This window comes from Ovis aries, chromosome X (genome assembly GCF_016772045.2).
Source record: "Ovis aries strain OAR_USU_Benz2616 breed Rambouillet chromosome X, ARS-UI_Ramb_v3.0, whole genome shotgun sequence".
NCBI lineage: Eukaryota > Metazoa > Chordata > Mammalia > Artiodactyla > Bovidae > Ovis > Ovis aries.
In genome coordinates this window covers 85476209-85498216 of record NC_056080.1, presented here as the reverse complement: position 1 = coordinate 85498216, position 22008 = coordinate 85476209, and the positions used below count along the sequence as shown (strand labels likewise).

Genomic DNA, 22008 nt, shown 5'->3' with positions numbered 1-22008 from the left:
GTTCTTGCATCCAGAATGAGGTTTAGAGATATGACATTAGGTCTTTATGTTCTGAGAGTTATTGTCGGGAGATGGTTAGATACCATCACCAACTCTAAATTGCCTCTCTGCCCATGAAGAATTCATTGATTCAGTTATTTGGTTAGACAGTGATTGGACAAAGCTTTGTGTGCCTCCCATACACAGGGTCAGACAGCAGATAGACCAGAGGGGTGCACAGGTGAATATGTGAATTTGAGCAAACTGGGAGATGGTGGAGGACAGGGAAGCCTGGCATGCTGCATTCCATGGGGTCACAAAGAGTAGGACATGACTTAGCGACTGAACACACACAGAGGTGAGGGCGTTGGGCCCAGATTCTCCTGGCCCCCAGCAGTAGGTTGATTTGCCCCCTGTGGCACCCAGTGTCCCCCAGGCTGAGCAGAGTGGCTGCTGCTGATGCATTGTGCAGAGAAGGAAGACGTGGTGCAGCTTTGCCCAGACCAGCTCCCCAGTGGCCTGAGCTGTGGCAGCTTCAAGCGCCAGGAGTTTAGCAGTGTGGGCCCCTTGCTTACTGCCTTAGAAGGAGTAGTGCAGGCAGTGAAGACAAGATGATATGGGGAGGGTGGCCTTGGCCTGTTGTATTGCCCACCTAGAGTCCCCAGATGACACTTGGAGGAGGCTTTAGGAAAGGGGCCAGCTTTGTGTCTGAAATGAAACTGGAGTTTGACAGTAATGTGCTGCCTGCTCGTTGTGCCATCTGCTGGCCCGCTCTTCCAACTTCACTTTTTTTTTTTTTTAATTGAAATATAGTTAGGACTTCCCTCATAACTCAGTTGGTAAAGAATCAGCCTGCAATGCAAGAAACCCCAGTTTGATTCCTGGATGGGAAAGATCCCTGGAGAAGGGAAAGGCTACCCACTCCTCTGTTCTGGCCTGGAGAATTCCATGAACTGTATACTGTAGAGTTCATGGCGTCACAAAGAGTCGGACACCACTGAGTGACTCTCCCTCACTTTCACATAGTTGGTTAACAATGTTATGTCCATCGTTTCTGGTGTACATCAAGGTGATTCACTACATAAACACTTCCAGATTCTTTTCCATTGTAAGTTATTGCAGATATTGAGTATAGTTCCCTGTTCTATACAGTAGGACCTTAATTATGTATTTTATACATTGTTGTTCAGTCACTCAGTCATGTTCGACGTTGTGACCCCATGGGCTGCAGCACACCAGGCTTCCCTGTCCTTGACTCTCTCCCAGAGTTTGCTCAAACTCATGTCTGTTGAGTCAGTGATGCCATCCAATCATCTCACCCTCTAGCAGTCTCTTCTCCTTCTGTCTTCAGTCTTTCCCAGCATCAGGGTCTTTTCCAGTAAGCTGGCTCTTCATATCAGGTGGCCAAAATATTGGAGTTTCAGCTTTAGCATCAGTCCTTCCAATGGATATTCAGGGTTGATTTCTTTAGAACTGACTGACTTGGTCTCCTTGCTGTCCAAGGGACTCTCAAGACTCTTCTCCAGCACCACAGTACTACTATTTTATATATAGTGGTGTGTATCTGTTAATCCCAAACTCCTAACTTATCCCTTCCCCTGCTTTTCCCCTTTGGTAACCAAAAGTTTATTCTCTGAGTCTGTGTCTGCTTTGCAAATAATTTCATTTGTATCATCTTTTTAGATTCCACATATAATTAATATCATAGGACATTTATCTTTCTCTTTCTGACATACTCCACTTAGTATGATAATCTCTAGGTCCACCCATGTTTCTGCAAATGGTATTCCTTCATTATTTTTCATGGCTGGGTAGTATTCCTCTGTGTGTGTGTGTGTCTGTGTGTGTGTCTGTGTCTCTGTCTGTGTGTGTGTCTTGTGTGCGTGTGTACCACATTTTCTTTATCTTGTTTAGCTGGTGATGGACATTTACATTGCTTCCATATCTTGGCTATTATAAATAGTCCTGCAATGAACATTGGGATGCATGTATCTTCTCAAACAGAAGTTTGAGAAAATTTTTGTCTCTCAAAAGTTTTTGTATTTTCCTGGTATATATCCAGGAGTGGGATTGCTGGATCATATGGTAGTTCTGTTTGTAATTGTTTAAGGAACCTCCATACTGTTCTTCATGTTGACTGTACCAATTTACTTTTCAACCAACAGTGTACAAGGGTTGCCTTTTCTCTACACCCTCCCCAGCATTTATTCTTGGTAGGTTTTTTAATTATGGCCATTCTGTCCAGTGTAAGGTGATACTTCCTTGGAGTTTTGATTTGCATTTGTCTGATAATTAAGAATGTTGAGCCTCTTTTCATGTGCCTTTTGGCCATCTGTGTCTTCTTTGAAGAAATGTCGATTCAGGTGTTCTGACCATTTTTTGATTGGATTGTCTTTTTTTTTTTTTTTTTTTTTGCAGCTTCAGTTTTAATTAAAGGTGGTTAGCAATAAGAGCTTCCATGGCAGAAAGCTCAATGCAGTGCTTGGAGGGTGTGAAAATAAAAATGAGGCGCTAAACCTAATATGTAATACATTGTGAAGTATTTCATTTCCTTTTCCTCCTTTGACCATTTCTGCCTTCTTAATCCTTCTAACTTTCCCAAGGCATGGAGATGTCAGATACATAGCAATGGATTCTTAACTCTCATTACCACAAAGATATAGCAACTGAATTTGCATGTTCCGTGCCTTGAGCCTATAGCAGGAGCCCAGGCATTGGCACAGAAGCCCATTGTTTGTATCCCACAGGTCCGTGAGGGTGGATGGCTCCTTTTTTGAGTGGATGTGTGTCCATGTAGCTCATAGGCTGGGCCAATGCATAGGGCACACAGAGGGGCTGCCTATTTGTGCTCATGATGTGAATGACATGATCCAGAACCTGGGCTTTCGGGTCCAGGGACCTGGGTTTGGACATCAGCTCTTCTCCTGCTGTGTAGCCTTGGCACTTGCTATCTCTGGGTGTGTCTCTCCTCTGCTGAAAACCAGGTAGCACAAGATGACGCTCATGTCACAGGGCTTTTCCAGGGCACAACCTTGGACGTCATGATGTCTCCCACTGGGGCTCAGGGTCTGTCTTTGCCTCTACTTCTGCAGTTGGGAGGTTATTCCAGCAACACTGCCTATAAAGATTTTTTTTTTTAATTCCCAGACTTTGTAAATTTAAGAATCCTCTAACAGTGTTCAAGGGACTATAATGTGACTTTGGTGAAATTCCCTTATGCTATTTGGAAGTTGCCAGTTGTGCATGTAGAAAACGAGATGATTGGTCCAGAACAGTGATTCTCCAACCTTTGTGTCCATGGGATATCTAACTGGGGGGTGGTGTGGGTTTCAGCCTCCCAAACAGATCAGAGGCAGGCTGCTCAGCTGAAGCGAGGCCTCCTCCCCATCCGCCTTCTTCCTAATCTCTTCCCGGCCCACTCCTCATAGAGGCCCCCAAAATGTGCCAGAGAACACGGTTTGAAAACTAGATCTCAGATTTCAGTGTGAATTCAGATCCCTCAGTGATCTTGTCAAATGTGGCTTCTGATTCAGATGTTCTGAGGTGGACCTGAGATTCTGTGCTTCTGACCAGATCCCAGTTGATGCCTAAGTGTCTGGTACGTGGATAGCATTTTGAAAAGCAAGGGTCTGATCACAGACTGCCTTTGACCTTTCACATCCTTTGATTCAGAGTTTTTACTGTTATTCTGATTGTGTCATAAAATATAAATCTGTGTTGAATGAATGTTTCTATTAAGGGCAACATCCTCAAGTATACAGATCTGGAAACTGACCTGAGATATGAAGGAGACAGAAAGTATTTGTTTCTCAACTGCGAGTGTCTGAAACATCTGTACAATATTTTCTGAAGAACACAATTTGGGTTAAGAGGCTGTTCAACTTTGTCAAGAAGAGTTCCACTTTGGTTTGGTTGTAGTCTGGATCATAGCAAAAGTGTTAGTCAATGAGTTGTGTCCGACTCTATGCAACCCCATGGACTGTAATCCACCAGGCTTCTCTGACCAGGCAAGTAATTTCCCAGGCAAGAATACTGGAGTGGATGGCCATTCCTTTCTCCAGGGAATCTTTCCAACCCAGGGATTGAACCTGGGTCTTCTGCATTGCAGGCAGATTCTTTACCATCTGAGCCACAATGTAAGGTAACGGACACTTTTCTAAGGGAATTTCTGATGGAAACAAGTGACCTGCTTTCAGACCCTGGCTGAGGCCTGTCTCCACACTCTAGGTCTAAGTGAAGGTTCAGAATTGTGGACAGCTGTTGGTGTGTCTGGCATCCATGTCCTTTTTTGATAATCTTAATGACATGGCATCTAGGAAGATACCTTCATGTAAGTGGCCTCCACCCTTTCCGTCCATTGCTGAGTTGAGTGCTCCAGGTTCAGAGTTGGTAGAGTGTTGTCTTCTGCACTCTGTTGGGACTCCTCTGGTGTGTGTCCAGAAGACTGGCTGCTTTGACAGACCATAGGGCTTTGCTTGTCAGTCTTTGTCTGTTTCAATTCAGTAACATCATAGCTAAAGTGGACCCACTTTAGCAAGGAGACAAAAGCCCAGTCGCTAGAGTAGCCAGTGTGTTGAAATGTCAGGTATCCTTTGTGGAATATGGCAGGAGAACAGTGTGCTCGGTGGCATTGCCTGAGCCCTTCATTCAGAAGGATGACCACTTTCCCATGGGGCTGGAGGTGGCATGTGCACCATCTGAGGAAGCGAGGTGAGACTGAACACCAGGGAGGCTGGATCCAAACACAGAGGTGTTCCTTTGGTGGTCAGTCAGTGAAGAGAACAGTCTAGGGGACGCGTGTTCCCAGGACTTGTCAATGGGCTTCTTTAGCATCAGGCACCTGGGAAGCCCAGGCGGAGTGTGCCCAACCGCCCCCTCCTCAAGACGCTGACAGTCTGGCGACACTGGCCCATCAATAGCTCTGTCAACGGCCACCGGTCACCTTTTTCCTTCATTAATCCCCTCCCTCTCTGGTGTGTGAGCACCTCCTTGGTGCCTGGCCTAGGGACTACAAAGGTGGAGAAGAGGGGGAAATTGCTGACAAGCCCTAGACAGGCGGACAGAAAGGCGCAGCTCCTAGAATCTGGAATCTCTGAGGAAGGATGCCAGGGATGGTTGCCAGGAGCCATAGAGCTCAGTGTGTCTGGGGTACTGATCCAGAGTGCATTGCCTTCCCGTCACATCCCCAGAGCGTTTGGGTCACCTCAGGTACATGTGGATGGCTTGTGCCTGAGCCTTCCTTGCACACCTTTGATGAAGCGTAAGAGTCTTTTTTGCCAGCCACCTCTCTCCCACTCAGTTCCCCCTGGCATAAAATCAGCAGTTAGGAGTAGAGGAGTCTCAGATAGAATCCTTAAGAAGAAGTTTCTGGAAGATTACCCTGTCTGTCCAGTGCTTCCTGAGTGCTCTTAACCTGGGGTCTGTCCTGACATGACACAGGCAGTTTACTAATCCTTCTCCAGCCCCTCCCACTCAGGTCCCCTGGTAGCATAACCAGGAATCCTAAACCGCAGCTTTCCCTGAGGCAACCCCTGACTCCCACAGCTTGGTGTTTGAGTGCCTGCAGCTTTTGGCCTCATCTTGCCCGTCTGTCAAATGAGGTCAGTGAAAACAGTTCTGGGCCCAGGATCAGCCCTCGCCCTCCATGCTTCTCAGGGCTCTGACCCCCACCATGGGCCTTCCTCCCTTCCTCGCAGGAGCACTTCCCCCTGTCTCCCCAATGGTCATGGACTCGCCTCCACTCCCGCAGCCCGACTCCCAGTGTGCCCAGCAAATCCCTCTCTCCTCACTTCCTGTGTCCTCCTGAAGCCTCTGAGGCTGACTTCAGGACTGTTCCTTCCTCCCCACAACTTCCAGAACCCTCTCTATAGTACTCATTTTGTGAAAGGATACCTTGGGCGGTTTCTGTGTGTATGAGTTTGTGTGTGTGTGTATGTGCATGCAACCTTCCAGAATGCTCTCTATAGTACTCTTTTTGCGCAAGGTTACCTTGGGCAGTTTCTGTTTGTGTGTATGTATGTGCGTGTGCAGTCTTCCAGAACGCTCTCTATAGTACTCCTTTTGTGCAAGGTTACCCTGGGCGATTTCTGTTTCTGTTTCTGTGTATGCGCGTGTGCACATGTGCATGCATGCACTGTTACCCCAGCTAGACTGCAATCCCTCTGAGGATAAAGACCCCGCCCAGTTTACCTTGGTACTGTCCCCAGAGATGCTTCTGCCAGAGGAGACACTGACTAGGTGCTGACTGTTGGCTTCAAGTCACTTCAGTTTAGTTCAGTTCAGTCGCTCAGTTGTATCCGACTCTTTGTGACCCCATGAACCGCAGCACGACAGGCCTCCCTGTCCATCACCAACTCCCAGAGTTCACCCAAACCCATGTCCATCGAGTCGGTGATACCATCCAACCATCTCATCCTCTGTCATCCCCTTCTCCTCCTGCCCTCAATCTTTCCCAGCATCAGGGTCTTTTCAAATGAGTCAGCTTTTCACATCAGGTGGCCAAAGTATTAGAGTTTCAGCTTCAACATCAGTCCTTCCAATGAACACCCAGGACTGATCTCCTTTAGGATGGACTGGTTGGATCTCCTTGCAGTCTAAGGGACTCTCAAGAGTCTTCTCCAACACCACAGTTCAAAAGCATCAATTCTTCTGCATTCAGCTTTCTTTATATTTGAGTCACTTGGCACTCATCAACTCTGCTGTACCACTCTGGACTCAGTAGGTGATGAGATAGGCCCTGCCCAGGCATCAGTGTGTGCGAGGTGGGTAAGCAAGGCAAGTATGTCAGTAATCTCATTGGACTCAGGACCACTCTCTGTAGAAACATCTGAAGTGCTAGAATGCCTCTCCCTGCAAGAAGAGGGAGGTGGGCTCTGAGTGGCACACTACAGAGTGGGTGGGGTGTGGATGATAGTGAGATAGGAGTCCACCCCCAAGGGGCCAGCCCTGGCCCCTGCACTAGTGACTGGCCCTGTCCCCAAAGAGGCTGTGGCGTGGAACATGGGACCTAGAAGGTCCTTTCAAGCTCGGTACATATTGGATGCTATGACTGTACCATCAGGGAATTCAGTGTTGACAGACTCAGAGGGTTGTCTTTGTCTTTGTCTTTTTGGTTTCTGCGTTACTTGACTCGATGCTATGCTGGCCCAGCATGGTTCTTCTCTGATGCTGGTTCAAGAAGCCCGCCTCCCCTGAACTGCTTCCTCCTGCTACCACTCAGTGTCTACCTAACATCATGCCGGGCTTCTCACCTCAGCCATGGAGGAAAGACAGCTGTGTAGTTTGGGTCCTTATATGATGTCCCAGCTCAAGCCATCTTTCCATTCTTTAGGTCACATGCTAGTCACTCACTCCCAGGTACTTTTTATTTTTTTTTTATTTTTTGAGCCCTCAGTAAATGTAGATGTCTTTTTAATTTTTATTTATTTATTTTGGCCTTGCTCTCAGGCATGTGGAATCTTAGTTCCCTGGCCAGGGATCGAACCCATTTCCCTGCAGTGGAAGCAAGGAGTCTTAACCACTGGACCACCAAGGAAGTCCCACTCCCAGGTACTTTTGCATTCTGGTTATCTGGAATTCGTCCTGATTGCCTTATCCTTGCTTCTGGTTAGATACCCTCCTCCCTTCTACCTTGTTATCGTAGTCATAAGTCTTTTCTCAGTGTTTGGTTTCCCTTCAGTAACTCTCTGGACCAGACAGAAATGAACAGGAAAGCTAATGAAGTTTAAGATTAAGCTTCAGAGTCATTGGCAGTTCCAGGCCTGGAAGGGGCCCTAGCATTATGGTATATGCCAGCGTCTGGTCTGTAAAATCAACGAACGGTGGTTTAGCCACAGTTGGCTCAGGGCATCTCTGTGTCCATTCTGCTGCCTCCATCCTTCTTAGTCTTGTATTGGGTGGCTATACAGTGACCATGGGCACATTGGGAATCTGTCTAAGGGGAGATTAAATCAGGAGAAAGTAGTTTGGATTTGGAGAAACATATTTTAGGGGCTCCCAACCACTTCTGTACACATTCAAGTTATTCCTAGCTGTCCTGTATTGAAAGAGCTTCCAGGAATACTCAAACTCACCATGCCTGTGTGCAGTATCAGGACAAGAGGTCTGAGGCTGGAGGGAACATTGTGATGTTACTGTGCTTCACAGCACTAGGTACCAGAAGTATGCTGACGGTGAGGGAGCCTCACAGGTCACACTACATGGAGCTAGAAGCTAGTCTATGGGAAAGTCTTTCAGTCATGAATCAGATATGTAAAGCCAATGAACACACGGTCTGTCCTGTCAGGAGGATACTCAGTGTGCAGTGTATGCAATTATAAACACAAGATATATTTATATTTCTATTTGGATGGGGCTTGGGGGGAAAGATGTTCTTCAGAATCCCTGACATTGTGGGCACAGACATGAAATAAGACCCCAAACATTGAGGGGTGTGTGTGCAGATGAATTAATGTAGCAGGCCTGAGACTGCTGTTCATAGAAAGGGCTGCTTATAAGAGTGACCTTCTGCTGGCATCTAGCATCGTGGCTCTCAGAATGTCCCCAGTTAACAGAAAACTGTGCTTAGACCATTTATACAGAGGGCTTTATGCCAAACTCCATTTTCCTTCTGGGAGTCCGGGATTCCAGTGTACAGTAGGCAGATGCTGTCTATGTGACCAGCCCTGAAGAAAAGCTGTGGGCTCTGGATCTGGGCTGCCCTGGGCAGAAACATTGCACACCTGTCAGTGCATTTTCCTTGCTGAGGGAAGGGTATCCTCTCTGTAGCCCCCCAAGGGAGGGAGAGAGCATAAGGAAGTCTGCGCATGGATTCTTCCAGGCTCTGCCTGTCTTTCTCCCTGTGATCCACCTTTGCGTCCTTATTGCATTGCTGTACTTACATCTTAGCTGTGAGTGCAACTGTATGCTGAGTCCTCTGAGTCTCCAAAATCACTGCAGATGGTTGATTACAACCATGAAATTAAAAGACGCTTACTCCTTAGAAGGAAAGTTATGACCAACCTAGACAGCATATTCAAAAGCAGAGACATTACTTTGTCAACAAAGGTCCATCTAGTCAAGGCTATGGTTTTTCCAGTAGTCATGTATGGATGTGAGATTTGGATCATAAAGAAAGCTGAGTGCCAAAGAATTGATGCTTTTGAACTGTGGTGTTGGAGAAGACTCTTGAGAGTCCCTTGGACTGCAAGGAGATACAACCAGTCCATCCTAAAGGAGATCAGTCGTGGGTGTTCATTGGAAGGACTGATGTAGAAGCTGAAACTCCAATACTTTGGCCACCTGATGTGAAAAGCTGACTCATTTGAAAAGCCCCTGATGTTGGGAAAGATTGAAGGCAGGAGGAGAAGGGGACAACAGAGAATGAGATGGTTGGATGGCACCACCGACTCAATGGACATGAGTTTGGGTAAACTCCGAGAGTTGGTGATGGACAGTGAGGCCTGGTGTGCTGCAGTTTATGGGGTCACAAAGAGTTGGACATCACTGAGCAACTGAACTGAACTGAACTGAACTGAGTCTCCAACTATAACAGAAAAGTGGCACTATTACAGAGGTGTGTCGGGCATTTATGCTTTTATCCATTATGTCATTTTTCTTTAATTTTGAGATACGTCTAGCATTTGTCGACTTTTTTCAAATGTGTGCTCTATTATATTTCTTCTCTCATTTTAAATATTCACTTTTGTTCCTAATTTTGTATTGGTAATTTTGTATTCTTATCCTTAAATAGGGCCTTAAGTATTATAAAGCTTCGGGTCCCACACAACCTGGATCTGCCTCTGTCATGGACCCAAAACTTGCTATCTCTTGTTGATTTTTGTATTGTCACCTTGTATTTCACAGGTGGAGACATTGAAACCGAAAGGTGAAGATAAGCTTCCTTGACAAAACCAGGCTAGGATCCAGGTCTTTCAACTCCCAGTTTAATACTCTTCTCCCTCCCTTCCTTAAAGAGTTTTGATGATCTGTCTGTAAATGCTGGTCATGACACAGGTTGGTCATGTACTGGAGGATACTTAGGAGACTAAAGCTCTAGTCCCCTTTCTTTCAGTAGATGGATAATCCTGAATGATCCCTTTCTCTTCTGGAGCACATTTTCCCCTTTTGTAAACTAAAGAGGCTGGACTGGATGCTCTTTAGAGGCCTTTTTACTCTCTGATGTTCCCAAAGATTGTCATTCTAGAAATGCCAAATCACAGATCATAGTTGAAACCACTCACCTTCTTGTCCTTGGGTCTTCCCCACCTCTAAAAATGGAAATACAGTTCCTACCTCCACTGTTTGTTGTGTAGCCTTTGGCACCATTCATGATCAAGCAAGTAGTCAAAAGCAGCTTCCATCCTTCTATCCAATCAGGAACAAAAGTTTTCAGTATGATTCTCACTCCTCTCCCCTGGAATCAAAGAATCTTTGATCAGCAAACTTAACCTTTAAAAAATAAATAAATAAAAAGGAAAGAAAAAGAAATATACATACTCTGCTTTTAAAACTTTTAAAATGGAAGTATACTTTGCAAATAGGAAAAATGCACAAATATTAAGTAAACAGATTAATGGTTTTTCACAAAGTTGACCCACCAATAACCAGCACGTATGTAAAGTAATAGAACATTGCTAGAATCCCTGTGATCCTTTCCAAGCCTGAGTGAACATCTCTCAGTTGTCTCCAACTCTTTGAGACCCCACCGTTCTGACTTGTAACATCTTTGATTATGTAAATGTAATCCTACATTACATACTCTTATTGCTTGTGAGATTCATGGAGGGTGTCATATGAGCAGTATTTCCCTTATTTTCATTGCCATACAGTATTCCATTTATGACTACACTGTAGTTGATTATCCATTCCACTGTTTGTGGATATTGGCATAGTGTCCAGGTTTTTGCTAATACAAATAAAGCTGCTAAGAATAGCCTGGTATTTAATTTCATTGGTAAATATATGCTTCTGTTGCATATATGTCTAGAGGTGGAATTGATGATTTGTACAATGTACATATGTTTCCTTAGCAGATATTGCCAAGTAGCTTTCCATAGTGCCTGTAACAGTTTATATGACCACCAGCAGCATGAGTTCCAGTTACTGTCCATCCTTGGTAGCACATGCTGTCACTTAGGATGATGTGCAGGGGGATCTTATTTTGGTTTGTTTATCTATTTACTTACCTAGAGCACACTTCTATGCTATACAATTTCATGAGTTTGGACTGAAGCAGAAAACTATGGATCCATCACCGCAATCTAGGTAGAGAAGCGTTGCCTCATCCCCCCAGATTTCCTGGTCTGCTTCTTTGTATATCACCCCTCCCCCATTCCTAAGCCTTGGTAGCCACTGGTCTGATCTCTATCCCTACACTTTTACCTTTTCCAGATTGTCAAGTAAGTAGAAACATATAGTATGTAGTCCTTTGGTTCTGGCTCCTCTCACTTAACTAAATGTATCTGAGATGCAACCATATGGTTATATATACCAGGAGGCCACTCCTTTTTATTGCTGGGTGTAGATGTACCACATTTTCTTTATCCATTCACCAATTGAGGGACATTTGGTTTCTTTCTAGTTTTTATCTCTTATGAATAAAATTGTTACATGTATATATTTATTAGAAGTTGTTTTGTTTTTACTTTTCTTGAGTAAATATCTTTTCTTGTGCTTATTTATAATTATTGAATATATTTTTGTTCAAGGTGATGATTTTTTTTAATGTGAAACTACTCATCAGATTACTGTACCTTTTAGAACAGAAGTAAAATGCACTATGTTTCATATTTTAAGGAACTATCTGCCAAAGTGTTTTCCAAAGTAGCTGTACTAGTTTACACTAGCACCAACAATGGCACCTTAAATTTTTTTTAAGATATTTTCTGGGTATAGACTTCTGAGTTGCATAGTTTCTGATGAGAAATTTGATGTAATTCTTATTTTTTCTTTCCATGTAAAGTTTCTTTTTTCTCTGGTTGCTTTCAAGATTTTTCTCTTATCTTTCATTTTCACTAGTTTGAATGTGATATGCCAAGGGGAGTTTTATTGGGGGCTCTTAACCTCTGTATTTGTGGTTTGTTGTCTGTCATTTAATTTGGGGGAATTCTCACCCATTATGCTGTCATAAAATAAAAAATTATAAACTTAATCTCTCATCCCTCGGTCTTCTTGGATTCCAACTACATTCATGCTAGACTGTCTTATATTATCTTGGATATTCTTCTAAATTTTCTTTGTGTTTCAGTTTGGGTGGGCTTCCCTTGTGGCTCAGCTGGTAAAGAATCTGCCTGTAGTGCAGGAGACCTGGGTTCAGTCCCTGGGTTGAGAGGATCCCCTGGATAAGGGAAAGGCTACCCACTCCAGTATTCTGGCCTAGAGAATTCCATGGATCGCAAAGAGTCGGGCATGACTGAGTGACTTTCACTTCACTTTCAGTTTGGGTAATTTTTGTTGATGGATCCTTGAGTTCACTGATTCCTTCTTTGTCTGTGCTGAGATTCGTGATGAGCCCATTGAAGGTATTCTTTATTTCGTCTACTGTGCTTTTCACTTCTAGCATTTCTGTTTTGTTCTTTCTTAGTTTGTTTTTCTACTGTAGCTGAAGAAAGTGTGTAAAACCACTAGACCATTCAGGTATGACCTAAATCAAATCCCTTATGATTATACAGTGGAAGTGAGAAATAGATTTAAGGGATTAGATATAGATATAGATAGAGTGCCTGATGAACTATGGACGGAGGTTCATGACATTGTACAGGAGACAGTGACCAAGACAAAAAATGGGCCAAAGAACTAAATAGACATTTCTCCAAAGAAGACATACGGACGGCTAACAAACACATGAAAAGATGCTCAACATCACTCATTATTAGAGAAATGCAAATCAAAACCACAATGAGGTACCACTTCACACCAGTCAGAATGGCTGAGATCCAAAAATCTGCAAGCAATAAATGCTGGAGAGGGTGTGGAGAAAGGGAACCCTCCTACACTGTTGGTGGGAATGCAAACTAGTACAGCCACTATGGAGAACAGTGTGGAGATTCCTTAAAAAATTGCAAATAGAACTACCTTATGACCCAGCAATCCCACTGCTGGGCATACACACCGAGGAAACCAGAATTGAAAGAGACACATGTACCCCAATGTTCATTGCAGCGCTGTTTATAATAGCCAGGACATGGAAACAACCTAGATGTCCATCAGCAGATGAATGGATAAGAAAGCTGTGGTACATATACACAATGGAGTATTACTCAGCCAATAAAAAAGAATCCATTTGAATCAGTTCTGATGAGATGGATGAAACTGGAGCCGATTATACAGAGTGAAGTAAGCCAGAAAGAAAAACACCAATACAGTATACTAACACATATATATGGAATTTAGGAAGATGGCAATGACGACCCTGTATGCAAGACAGGGAAAGAGACACAGATGTGTATAACGGACTTTTGGACTCAGAGGGAGAGGGAGAGGGTGGGATGATTTGGGAGAATGACATTCTAACATGTATACTATCATGTAAGAATTGAATCGCCAGTCTTTGTCTGACACAGGATGCAGCGTGCTTGGGGCTGGTGCATGGGGATGACCCAGAGAGATGTTATGGGGAGGGAGGTGGGAGGGGGTTCATGTTTGGGAACGCATGTAAGAATTAAATATATTAAAATTTAAAAAATAAAAAACTAAAAAAAAAATAAAAAGAAAAGAAATGCAAAAAAAGTCTGGGGAGGCCTTACAAATAGCTATGAAAACAAGATAAGTGAAAAGCAAAGGAGAAAAGGAAAGATATAAGCATTTGAATGCAGAATTCCAAAGAATAGCAAGGAGAGATAAGAAAGCCTTCCTCAGCGATCAATGCAAAGAAATAGAGGAAAACAACAGAATGGGAAAGACTAGAGATCTCTTCAAGAAAATTAGAGATACCAAGAGAACATTGCATGCAAAGATGGGCTCAATAAAGGACAGAAATTGTATGGACCTAACATAAGCAGAAGATATTAAAAAGATGTGGCAAGAATACACAGAACTGTACAAAAAAGCGTCACGACCCAGATAATCACGATGGTATGATCATTCACCTAGAGTCAGACATCTTGGAATGTGAAGTCAAGTGGGCCTTAGAAAGCATCACTACGAACAAAGCTAGTGGAGGTGATGGAATTCCAGTTGAGCTATTTCAAATCCTGAAAGATGATGCTGTGAAAGTGCCATACTCAATATGCCAGGAAATTTGGAAAACCCAGCAGTGGCCACAGGTCTGGAAAAGGGCAGTTTTCATTCCAATCCCAAAGAAAGGCAATGCCAAAGAATGCTCAAACTACCGCACAATTGCACTAATCTCACATGCTAGTAAAGTAATGCTCAAAATTCTCCAAGCCAGGCTTCAGCAATATGTGAACCGTGAACTTCCAGATGTTCAAGCTGGTTTTAGAAAAGGCAGAGGAACCAGAGATCAAATTGCCAACATCCGCTGGATCATCAAAAATCAAGAGAGTTCCAGAAAAAAAACATCTATTTCTGCTTTATTGACTATGCCAAAGCCTTTGACTGTGTGGATCACAATAAACTGTGGAAAATTCTGAAAGAGATGGGAATATCAGACCACCTGACCTGCCTCTTGAGAAATCTGTATGCAGGTCAGGAAGCAACAGTTCGAACTGGACATGGAACAACGGACTGGTTCCAAATAGGAAAAGGAGTACGTCAAGGCTGTATATTGTCACCCTGCTTATTTAGCTTATATGCAGAGTACATCATGAGAAACGCTGGGCTGGAAGAAGCACAAGCTGGAATCAAGATTGCCGGAAGAAATATCAATAACCTGAGATATGCAGATAACACCACCCTTACGGCAGAAAGTGAAGAACTAAGGAGCCTCTTGATGAAATTGAAAAAGTTGGCTTAAAACTCAACATTCAGAAAACTAAGATCATGGCATCCAGTCACATCACCTCATGGCAAATAGATGGGGAAACAGTGGAAACAGTGGCTGACTTTATTTTTCTGGGTTCAAAATCACTGCAGATGGTGATTGCAGCCATGAAATTAAAAGACGCTTACTCCTTGGAAGAAAAGTTATGACCAACCTAGATAGCATATTAAAAAGCAGAGACATTACTTTGCCAACAAAGGTCCGTCTATTCAAGGCTATGGTTTTTCCAGTGGTCATGTATGGATGTGAGAGTTGGATTGTGAAGAAAGCTGAGTGCCATAGAATTGATGCTTTTGAACTGTGGTGTTGGAGAAGGCTCTTGATAGTCCCTTGGACTGCAAGGAGATCCAACCAGTCCATCCTAAAGGAAATCAGTCCTGGGTGTTCATTGGAAGGACTGATGCTAAAGCTGAAACTCCAATACTTTGGCCACCTCATGAGAAGAGTTGACTCATTTGAAAAGACCCTCATGCTGGGAGGGATTGGGGGCAGGAGGAGAACGGGATGACAGAGGATAAGATGGCTAGATGGCATCACTGACTCGATGGACATGAGTTTGATTAAACTCTGGAAGCTGATGATGGACAGGGAGGCCTGGCGTGCTGTGATTCATGGGATCACAAAGAGTCGGACACGACTGAGCTACTGAACTGAACTGAACTGAACTGAAAACATGATGCCATTGCTTCTTAAAATCTTGCCTTCGTTTTTACTACCAGGCCTCTAGGGTTCAAATCCTGGCTCAACTACTTCTTCAGTATAGTTTGTGGGCGAGTCACTTTCCCTCTCTGCACTCCCTTCTCTGTAAAGTGGGGAACATATTTATGAAAAAAAACCTTGCCTTCTTTTTTTGAAAGATGCTTTTGCTAGATGTAAAATTCTAGTTTGGTAATCTTTTTGTTTGTTTGTTTGTTTTTGTTTTTTGGTTAATGCAGTTTCAGAGTTCAGTAAATATCTGGGAGGGAAAATCTGGCAGAATAGTGGGCTCAGTTCCCCCTCCTTCTTTCTACCCAGTGCTCTGCTGGGTTCCCTCCTCTTACCAGAGAGCCCTTAGTCCTTGTTCTTACTCATATCAACACTCACTTACCTCATGCCCAGAATCAGCAAACATTCTGAAGGAAAAATGGCTACAGAGTGTCATTGCCTCTCTCCCCAAGCCCTGGTTGCCTCATCATGCTCTGGTGCGTTCAAATAGATGTTTTTAAATTTTATCTGCAATTCTTAGTTATTTTTGTTGGGAGTATTAGTGTACTACTAGCTAGCCCATCACATTTGTAATCAAAAGTCCACCTGTTCCCTAAGTATTTTCAAATGAAACTTTTACATGAACTGCAGTAATTGCTGAAGGGAGACATTTTAGGAGATTTCTTTTCACTGAGATTCATCGCTGCTTTTCAAGAAGAAACTCTCTTAAAGACAAATAAATAGATATGACTGAGATTCAGGGAAACTATTACATGATTACATAATTTCCCCAACCTCTGTTTTTGGGTGGCAAAGGTAAGGAGTTATTTAAGTGAGTACCAGACTAATTAGGTTAGAAACTAGTTGTTTACAGAGAGTACAAAGACAAATATCAATCCTAACTTCTGTAATTTGGGCTCTGAATGAGTGAGGCACTACTTCTTTCTGGTCTTTAGAAGCCTACTATAGAGCTGCTACTCAAAATCCTTTCCCCTTGGTATATTCACTCTTCTAGTAAAACATAAATAATCCTTTGTGTTCTTCTCAAGGACTCAGACATAGACACTCGCAATAAATCACAGGCACCATGTCCTTCTTTGGAGATAGAGGGCTTTATGCTTAGGAATCTACCAGGGAAGAGGAACCCCCTCAAGAATAATTTCCTCAGCTAATTATCATGCTTTCTGCCACAGTGCCACAGACACCCTTGTGTGTATCTTGCACAGCTGTGCAGAATGTTTCAAGAGAAAATTAAATTGTGTCTTCTGCAAGGTCTCCACTCTAGAGGCTCTCCAGAAAGGGTGATAGGGCTTCAGAAAAACAAAAGACTATCTTCTGTTCCCAGGCCTTGTGTTTCCATAAAAGATGTGTTTGGATCTTAGCTCTATGATTCACCAGCCACATGACCTTGGGCCACCGACTCACCTCTGCATAAATTTCCTCATCTCTACACTCATCCTAACAACATTGGCTTCATAAGTCTGTTGTGAAGATCAACTCTAATAGTGGGAGAGAAAGTCATTTGTAAATTTTAAAACGCAGCATATCAGAAATGGGTGTGAGCCCTATTTTTTCACCCAATTTTAGTCTAAAGTCCCCGGACTGGTAGAGATCTAATCCCACATTTCATCTAATACAGTAATCTTTTCAGCGTCCCAGACAGATGGCCTTTGAGCTTCTGCATTCAGAGTTCTTTCAGAGATGGGATAGCTTTCCCTTATGCTTGTCTGCCAGCCCATACACAGAGCCCCAGGATACCTGGAACTTCTGCTCTCCTGTTACCAACAAGGGAAGAGCAATGAAGTCTTCAGAAACCCAGAGCTCCGTTGTGCATTTAGTTCTGTCCTTCTTCTAGTCTGGGAAATGTGCAACTTCCTGTTTGGATGTCCAGTGGGCTCTGAAAATGGGCTTGGTTTAAACAAGATCCCCTTCTCTAAACACATGGAAATTCCTAAGGGAAACCAAGTGCTTGTCCACCCCTCATGGCTTCTTTGGGTCTTTGGGATGCTTCTTCCCCTGAAGGGTCAAAATCACTTGTGATTCTGGTAAGAGCTGGAAGCATCTAATCACCTAAGCTCTTGCTGTATGCGATGGGGAAGCAGGAGGGACTGTTTGGCACTATCGGATGAGCTGACTAATTTATGCTGACTTTTTTTATATGTAAAAAATATTATAAAATCTTTAAAAGTTATTTAATCTTATTGAGATTATACACATGTATTATTTATTTCACATTAGTTATTTTCATCTGAGGCTACCAAGTAATTTCTTCTTAACATTTGGCCTACATAAAATTAGCAGAAACCTCTGCTATCTGCAAAAAGGCTACAGGAAATGATCTCTAAAGTGCTTTCTTGGCTTTAAGATAGATTTACAGTCTTTGGATTCCTTCTTGTAACCCTTTTAGAATGACTTGGACTCTTTTCCAGTGTACTTGGGGCGGGCTTCTTGTACAGCCTGAAGGCAGGACAGTAGCTTGCATGATCTGTCACCTTCCTTTGGTCTGAGATTCCCTGGTGACTTGTAGGACTCTTGTAGCCACAGTTATAGTCTAATATTGGAATTCTCCACAGTCTGCTATTTGCAGAAGTTCAAACTCTTTGAGACAGTTGCAATAAAAGAATTATATCAAAAAGAATTTGCTGAATTGTGACTACAAACAAAACTAGCTTTGTGGGGACAAAATGTGCTCCTGTCAAGGGAACCTTATGTTTGTTTTCCAGCCTCTCCTCCCAGGGTTTCACTTCTAATCTCTCTGCAGAAAGAAACATTTCAACAGGGAAACAAGTTGAAACTGAGACAAGTTATTTTAAGTTCCTGAACTCCCAGCCGTACCTCAGAAGGAACTCCTCTGTTCACAAGCTAAAGCTGTCCATAGTCTGCTTCCTTCCCAGAACAATTCTGTTTGGATGTTGGATGCACACTTTCCCAAGCACTGTGGGCTCCAAATTCAGTAAGTTCAGTAACATGAATGTCTTTCCACAGTTGGAAATTATTTTATACTTTTGTGTTATCAAACAATGGGATAGTGTCTCATATTTTATTAGAATGTTTACTATCATAAGGGGATTTATAGTTAAATTGTTTTATCTGGATAATATATGACTCCTTCATTCTTCAAAAACAAAGTTCTTTATATACAGTATATATTCTCATAATTTCCAGTCTGAGAGACTTGGGAGAGAGTAGGGACATCGTTAGTTCTCATTCTATAGATGGAAATAATACAGTATGGAGAGGCAAACATATTTGCCAAGACCATGATTCTCCACTCCATTTTGGGGGTGTTCTGGGGTGTATCATGGGATCTCCCAAAATTGCTCTAAAATTCTCAAAACCAAATCCATCTTAATTGGCTTTAATTTTTTAAAAAAATTCCAGCATTTTAGGTTTAGGGTCAGTGAGTTTTACAAAACAATTTTTTTTAAGTAGGACCAATGAAATATCATAGCTCAGTTGAGAAAAGAATCCCCAGTTATCCTTGATAAATCACCTTTATCCTTGATAAAAGAGACTCCAGTTCGATACTGGAAGATCCCCTGGAGAAGGGACAGGCTACCCACTCCAGTATTCTTGGGCTTCCCTTGTGGCTCAGCTGGTAAAGAATCAGCCTGCAATGCGGGAGACCTGGGTTCAATTCCTGGGTTTAGAAGATGATCCCTGGAGAAGGGGAAAAGCTACCCATTCCAGTATTCTGGCCTGGAGAATTCCATGGACTGCATAGTCCATGGGGTCACAAAGAGCCATACATGACTGAGTGACTTTCACTTTCAATGAAACATCAAAAGTAAAAAAGCTCTGGGAAGTTTGGAAGAAGTGAGTACCAGAAGAATGAAAATAATCCAGGTCAGTTATTGAGATGTATAAACTCTTGACTCTTTATTTCCGAAGGCAATGCATTATGTGATGTTACATCTGAAGATGCTTCTCTTCCAGGCATGCTTTTCACAGCACTTGGGAATCATCCTAATGGCCTTTTATGGTGACCTGATTTTTTCCCTGTTAGAGAAGTGAGAAAATATATGTACACTTGAACAGTGAACATTTTAATTTGGCTGGAGCACAGACTCATTATGGGGTGATTATGTCAAATATGCTTGGGAAGTTAGGTTGGGACCACGTTTTGAAGGATCTTGAATACATACTGGAAAAGGTCAGTTTTCATTACAATCCCAAAGAAAGACAATGCCAAAGAATGCTCAAACTACCACACAATTGCACTCATCTCATAAGCTAGTAAAGTGATGCTTAAAATTCTCCAACCCAGGCTTCAGCAATACATGAACCGTGAAATTCCAGATGTTCAAGCTGGTTTTAGAAAAAGCAGAGGAACCAGAGCTCAAATTGCCAACATCTGCTGGATCATCGAGATGTCAATAAAGCATAAATAGATGTTTTTCTGGAACTCTCTTGCTTTGCCATGAAGTGATAGGACTGGATGCCATGATCTTAGTTTTCTGAATGTTGAGCTTTAAGCCAACTTTTTCACTCTCCTCTTTCACTTTCATCAAGAGGCTCTTAAGTCTTTAGTCTTGATCTGGTCCCATTACCTCATGGCAAAGCAAGAGAGTTCCAGAAAAACATCTATTTATGCTTTATTGACTATGTCAAAGCCTTTGACTGTGTGGATCACAATAAACTGTGGAAAATTCTGAAAGAGATGGGAATACCAGACCACCTGACCTGCCTCTTGAGAAACCTGTATGCAGGTAAGGAAGCAACAGTTTGAACTGGACATGGAACAACAGACTGGTTCTAAATAGGAAAAGGAGTACGTCAAGGCTGTATATTGTCACCCTGCTTATTTAACTTATATGCAGAGTACATCATGAGAAACACTGGGCTGGAGGAAGCACAAGCTAGAATCAAGATTCCTGGGAGAAATATCAATAACCTAAGATATGCAAATGACACCACCCTTACGGCAGAAAGTGAAGAACAAAAGAGCCTCTTGATGAAAGTGAAAAAGTTGGCTTAAAGCTCAACATTCAGAAAACCAAGATTATAGCATCCGGTCCCATCACCTCATGGCAAATAGATGGGGAAACAGTGGAAACAGTGGCTGCCTTTATTTTTCTGGGTTCCAAAATCACTGCAGATGGTGATTGCAGCTATGAAATTAAAAGATGCTTACTTCTTGGAAGGAAAGTTATGACCAACCTAGACAGCATATTAAAAAGCAGAGACATTACTTTGCCAACAAAGGTCCATCTAGTCAAGGCTATGGTTTTTCCAGTAGTCATGTATGGATGTGAGAGTTGGAGTATAAAGAAAGCTGAGTACCGAATAATTGATGCTTTTGAACTGTGGTGTTGGAGAACACTGTTGAGAGCCCCTTGGACTGCAAAGAGATCCAACCAGTCCATCCTAAAGGAGATCAGTCTTGGGTGTTCATTGGAAGGACTGATGTTGAAGCTGAAACTCCAGTATTTTGTCCACCTGATGCAAAGAGCTGACTCATTTGAAAAGCCCCTGATGCTGGGAAAGATTGAGGGCAGGAGGAGAAGGGGACAACAGAAGATGAGATGGTTGGATGGCATCATCAACTCGATGGACATGGGTTTGGGTGGACTCTAGGAGTTGGTGATGGACAGGGAGGCCTGGTTTGCTGCAGTTCATGGGGTCGCAAAGAGTCAGACATGACTGAGCGACTGAACTGAACTGAATATATACTGAGGTGCTCCCATGTTTTCGACAGGAAATTTGGAAGCACTGGAAGTTTTTTAACAGCAGCTAGAGAAGAAATGGCCATTTAGAATGGCCAGAGTTAGATTCTACAACTATCAATATGGCTAGAATGTGTAGGTTTGGCCAGTTTGAAATGAAGACTGAGAGATCAATCAGCAGCTTGCAACGATCTGAATGAAAGTTGTTATGGAGGTTGTCCAACTTTACTGTGGGCTTTGTCATTGTGCTGATGTTTAAAAGCAGGTGATGGGACTTCCCTGAGGATCTAGTGATTGACTCAGCACTTTCAGTGCTGTGGCCTGGATTCAATCCCTGGTCAGAGAACTAAGATCCTATAAGCCACTTGGTACAGACTAAATAAATAATAATAATTTTTAAAAGAGGTGTTACCTCTTCAATTCCTCAGATTTTTTTTTGCCCTTCTGGCTAAGATTTTGCCTGGCTCAATTTAAAAAAAAAATGCTTTGCCTCACCTTTCAGAGGTTCAAAGACACTTGTTCAGAATGTGCTTCTCAAGCTGTGTATAGTACTTTTGGCATCATGAAGTCTATGAAGTTCCATGGAACTCTACATCCAGTTTGGCCATTTCCAGTTTATTGCCTTGAAAGAGAGGGCATCAGTTCACACAGGCCAGCTCTGAGCAGTTTCCCCCATGCATGCTCTCAGATGTGCTATGTGTGAGCTTGAGCAGTAGGGCCTCAGTCCATTCTGATGTGGGGTAAATGGAGGATTTTTCT

General features: G+C 42.9%; 1 long non-coding RNA gene across 1 annotated transcript; it reads left to right on the top strand.

Moving 5' to 3' along the window:
• Window positions 1-1050: 1050 nt before the first annotated feature.
• On the top strand, window positions 1051-10446 carry LOC132658754 (uncharacterized). Its single transcript, XR_009598751.1, has 3 exons — window positions 1051-7335; window positions 7426-7527; window positions 9823-10446. It is a non-coding gene; the product is annotated as an uncharacterized LOC132658754 (long non-coding RNA).
• Window positions 10447-22008: the final 11562 nt, after the last annotated feature.